Genomic DNA, 5,595 nt, shown 5'->3' with positions numbered 1-5,595 from the left:
CCGAAAATGAGACCTTGCCGGACAGTCAGCTCTAATGTGTCTTTTGGAGCAAAAAGTAATATAAGACCCAGTCTTATTTTACTATAATATAAGACCGGATCTTATATAATATAACATAGTATAATATAAGACTGGGTCTTATGTTAATTTTTGCTCCAAAAGACGCATTAGAGCTGACTGTCCGGCTAGGTTTATTTTCGGGGGAACGGGGTGTGTTCTGGGTTTGTTTCTTTTTTTGTTGGATGTTTTGATTGCTGCTTGAATCTCTCTAGTTAGAATTTCATTCACAGTTTTTATTTTTTCATAGTTGGCCCTGCTGTGTTTTTAGGAATTTACCCATTGCCTTTGAGGTTATGTAATTTGTTCATATAATATCATTCATACCACTGTCTTATAATCCTTTAATAATTTTCTGTGAGATCAGTTGCAGTGGTCCCTGTTTCGTTTCTGATTTGAGTTATTTGAATCTTCCATTGTTTCCTTAGCGTTGGTAAGGGTTTATACATTTGTTAACCTGCTCAAAAACCCACTGTTAATTTGTTGATTTTTAATATTGTTTTCTAGTCTCTTTTATTTACTTGTGGTCTAATATTTCTTATTCTTTTTCTATCCTTTCACTAAAATTTGTTTTCATTTGTTCTTTTTTTGAGTTGTAAAGGTTGATTTCTGATTTGTGGTGTTTCCTCTTTTTAATGTAAATACTTACCACTTATCTCCTCTTTATGTTGCTATCACTGAATCCCATTATTTTAGTCTGTTGTAGTTTCATCCAGGTTTTTTAAAAATGCTCTTGTGATTTCTTTTAACTACTGGTTATTTAAGAATGACTTGTTTACTTTCTACATTTTGTGGATGTTTCTGTTTTCCTTTTGCTGTTTATTTCTAGTTTCATTTCATTGTGGTTGGAGTAGATGCTATTTTGATTGGAATTTGTAAAAAAATTTCATATTTGGCTCGTGGGTAACATGTGGTCTGTTGTAGAAAACGTTCCATATGCGCTTGACAAACATGTGTTTTCTGCTGGTGTTGGGTGGAATGTTGTGAATGTCTGTTAAGAGTCCTTCTGTCCATGGTGCTACTCAAGTGTTCCATTTCCTTAAAGATCTTGTGTTGTTGTGTCTATACCTAAAGCTGAAGTAGTCAAATCTCATAGGATTACTGTGCTGGTATCTATTTCTACCTGCATTTCTGTCAACATTTACCTCATATATTTGGGAGCTCTAATGTTGTATGCATATATACTTATAATTGTTATATGTTCCTGGTGAATGGCTGCTTTACCATTATAATGTCATTTGCCTCTTGTCAGTTTTTGTCTTATACTCTGTTTTGTCTCCTAGAATTTAGCAACTCTCGCTGTCTTCAGGAACAGGTTTGCATGGAATATCTTCTTTCCTCCGTTTGCCATTAGCCAATCTCTATTTAAGTTTGTGAGCTTAAAGTTCCAGCTCATTGTCTCACTCAGTGTATTTTGTCCTCCTTTTCCCTCTTCTACTGGTCTTTGTTTAGGCAGGCTCTCTGGTCAGCCCCCTTTGTCCACTGATTTCAGAGGAAATGAATCCACTGTTTTCTGCTAATCAAAACGTTTGATGAAATGTTTCTGCTTCATGACAGGTTTTGCCCCAATTTCATTTTTCTCGTGCTATTTAACTATCTAAGAAATTTTGAAGTACCCATTAATGTTATAATGTATAACACTGATGATTTTAAAAACCTTGAATCATTGTTTATGAGTGGGATACTCCAATAAACTATTTGGTTTTTGTTAATGTCTACATATCTAAATGTAAATGGATAATATTCTATTTATATGTTTCAATAAATATTTCATAGAACTTAGAGTTAAAGTATTCTATATTCTTCTCAGTTTGTACAATGTTTTACTAACCTACGATACCATCTCAAAAAAATCAAAGTGTACAATTGATACATTTTTATTGTCCAAAGATGCTGAAATACACATAAATAAAAACGATAATGAATAAAATCATTGAAAAACATGTCAAGAGACAATGCCTCTCATTTCAGTTAAATGTTTGGTTTATACGTATGTGCATGAGTGCATGGATGTGCAAGTCCTTAGTTTTTATAAAAAACATCATCATCTCATGAATAAGTTTTATATATTTTAGCAGTTTAAACTGTATCTTAAACATATTCCATGGTCTGAATTTTTTTCTATGCTATCATGTTACTATTTAAATAAAAGTAAAAATAGTACCATTATGTACATGATTGCACGCAGGGAGATGTCATGACCTTTCATGCAATTCAATGTCGTTAACCTTGAACTCATTTCAAGTTTTTTTCAGTTAGTGAATGCTTTGTTAGTATCCTGTTAAGGCTCTGTCTGTTACTTACCTGTTTGACTGTTTAGGTTCAAGTCTAAACCCCACCACCTGAATTTGGTTGTTTGCTGAGTCAAATTGTTATTTTGACCTTAGGTGAGTTTCTTAGAGCTTCTGTGACATGTTTTCTTCTCTGTAATATGGGAAGAGGATTGTTCTGTAGCGAGCCCTTATGTTGATAACAAGTTAAACTATGTAAAGCATTTAGACTAATGCTTAGTGTATAGGACGTGTTCAGAAACTTTCACTTATTGCTGTTGTTATCCTCACCACAACTGAAGGGTCTGAATTTTATTAAAGATACTCTGGAGTTTGTCACCCCTGAAGATACTACTCATGTTCTAGCTCATTTAGACATGGAATATCACTCAGTGTGTAGAACATAGTATCTGCTACTTCTGTGTAGACAACCCTATTTTGAATTTTTTTTTTTTTAAACAAGTCCTGGAAGCTAGAATTTCAAGATCAAGCCATAAGCAGGGTTGGTTTCTTCTGAGGCCTCTCTCCTTGTCTTTTTGATGGCCGTCTTTTCCCTCTGTCTTCACGTGGACATCCTCTGTGAGTGTCTCTGAATTTTAGTTGTGTACTTCATGTATTGTCTGCAAATATGAGAAACCCTGCCTGATTTATGGGCTAGAAATAGCATTATGGGAAAGTATAATAAGCGAACATTATGGACCCATAACTGGCTGAAAAAATATTATATGTAGATCTGTCAGAGCACTCACTTCAACTGAATTGTTTTTATACCTCTCTTCTTCTCATTCTGTGAGAGGGTAAGAACTATCACCATTTCCCCATGGTTAAATGCGTTTTTCATTTCAGCCATGGTTGACATTGCAGGATGTAGTCATAAAATTCTCTCCAGAGGAGTGGGAACGCCTGGACTCAGCTCAGAGGGCTTGTACGGGGATGTGATGTTGGAGACCTACAGGAACCTGTGCTCCCTGGATGAGCGTGAGGTCTCTCCAGAAGTCAGGATCTGCCCTTGTGTGTCTTCGTGTTCCTTTGTGTGCCTCTTGGGAGCCCCCGCCTCACTTGACTGAGACGAAGCTCTCTTTACTTGGACATGTAAAGCCTTCATAATGTGGCATCAAGACTTTGAACTTGCCCTTTCTTCAGGAAATTGGCCCACTCGTGATCCATCCGGGGTTGTTCCGGAGCTTATGTGTCTATAAAGCCCTGCGGCAAACTCAAAATATTGAATTCTTTGTTTTCTATCCCCATGTATTGATTCAGGAGTTCTTGGAACAGGGCTAGGTGGCTGCATATAATTCTGCCCTATGCACAGAGGTAGACAAGCAGTGGACGGATTAGTGAAATATTTTTCTCAACCCATCTGTAGTATTCTCATACCTCGTTGATCAGAGATTGGGGATTCTGGAAAAACTACAGGTCTTTTTGCTCCTTTCTTCTTCTATGCAGGAGTTTAGTTGTCTAATTTGAATATTATCTCCATTTTGGATCAAGGGAAAGCACCCTGGACTCTGGAGAAGGAGTTGAAAATACCAAAAGAAGCTCATGGTGGGAATGTATGAAAGGTATGAACACAGGTAAGATCTCAGAAAGGAGAGAGGAACCTCAGCATTAATAGTGTTTGCTAAACTCTCCCCAAGAGATAGAGTTCAGTGGGCAAACAGAAGTTTATGTGTTGTGAACCCTCAATGGAAATTTTTCTTCTTCCCAGCTTACCCCTGTGTCATTCCACGTGTAAAATTTTACCTTTCACCCTTCAGTGGTGCTGCAGTTCCAATACAGACACTTGTCGTGGTCACAGCGCTGTTATGTGGCCCCTGCAAAGTCCCTGAGGAGCATGGGGCGGGCTGTCCCACACGGTCTCTTTCCTCCTTGGTCTGTCCTTCTGGACTTGATTCCATTGGTTGCTCAGTTCTTAGTCCTTACAGATCACTGAGGCCATTGTGGTCCTGCCTCCTAGACTTGTCCCAGTTCCATTGCCATTTCCTGTCCTTGGAAGACCTCATCAGAAGACGGGACTACACTGTCTTTTCTTCCTTTCCATCTCGTGCCCCAGCGTGGAGCTGTCTCCAGCCCTGTCTGCCTGTTCCAGTCTCTCAGCCATTTCTTCTGCTACACACTTGAGCAGTATATGTGCCAGGGAGGTGGGGAGGATCTCCTGTAACTGTTACTTAGGAAATCCCTAAAGGCAGCGGCCAGAGGTCCTCTCCTTGATCCCAGCCCTGCGTTGGGAGCACATAGGAATCTTCCAGGCTCTGAGCTTGGTGTCTGTGGTAGAGCTCGTGGTCCAGTCTCAAGAGCCTACATTATCCGACCCCATACCTTGTAGTTTTCTCTCTATACCACGCTACCTAGTCTGGGAATATAGACTCTTCCAGGTTTCCTATTTTCTTTAGTTTGCATGATTTGCCTCTGAAACTTGTTTGTGAAATCCTCATTCCTAGGGTCTGATGTGTTTAATTGTGTTCTTTTGCTGGTGTAATCGACCTGTAGGTTATGAACAACTTCTAGGGGACTTCTGTGGAGGAAGTCCTTGGTCACCGGAAATTCCTGACGGAGAGTACTTTCACTGATGTGTTTCAGTATTGTCCTGCTACATACAGAAGCAGCACTGGAAGCTGTTCGGTAGAGTGGTCAGCACGGAAGTGGAACTTAGGAATTTTGTATAAGTGCACCTTAAGTCTCATTGACTCATTATAACAAGTACGTGTGTTCTAAATACATACAGGGGGAGCTCCTCTTACCTTATGTGTCTTTTTTATTGTGTCGTATAACTTACATTATTTTACATCATTTGTACTTAGCTGAGGGAAATAAATTGTCTCATATTTTTTATTGTGATTTGAGAATAGGTAAGTGATTAGCATAAGTATTTAAAATCACTAGTTTTCTCCCTATTTTCCTCTTGCCCCAGCCTTTGGCAAACAGCATTCTCCTTTCTATTTCTAATAATTTGAGTATTATAGGTACTTCCCATAAATATAATCATATGGTATTTGTCTTATGTGCCTCATTTGTGACTGGTTCATTTCACTTAGCATAATGTCCTCAAGAGTCATCCATGTTGCAGCAAATGACTGGATAAGCAGAAAAATTACAAATCAAACCAGGACTTATGTGTGTGCTACACTATTTTAGTGAAAGAGCTCAGCTCTCCTATCTCCCTGGAAGTGTTTCTCACTAAGCTCCTGGCATTTGTTTTAAGCTTTTGTAATCTACTGCCTGGGTGGGCCATCATCATGCTTCAGAATATGTCATCTGAGTCTGTAGT

General features: G+C 38.6%; 1 long non-coding RNA gene across 1 annotated transcript; it reads left to right on the top strand.

Annotated features, from left to right (window-relative positions):
- The first annotated feature begins 3,336 nt into the window (after positions 1 to 3,336).
- Positions 3,337 to 5,328, top strand: LOC148757497 (uncharacterized). Its single transcript, XR_016022204.1, has 2 exons — positions 3,337 to 3,901; positions 4,818 to 5,328. It is a non-coding gene; the product is annotated as an uncharacterized LOC148757497 (long non-coding RNA).
- The last annotated feature ends 267 nt before the right edge of the window (positions 5,329 to 5,595 follow it).

The sequence above is a fragment of the Rhinolophus sinicus genome, chromosome 8 (genome assembly GCF_057876585.1).
Source record: "Rhinolophus sinicus isolate RSI-liver-muscle chromosome 8, RSI-T2T, whole genome shotgun sequence".
Taxonomy (NCBI): Eukaryota; Metazoa; Chordata; class Mammalia; order Chiroptera; family Rhinolophidae; genus Rhinolophus; species Rhinolophus sinicus.
Note: the sequence above shows the minus strand (reverse complement) of the source record. Positions and strands in the feature narration are given on the sequence as shown.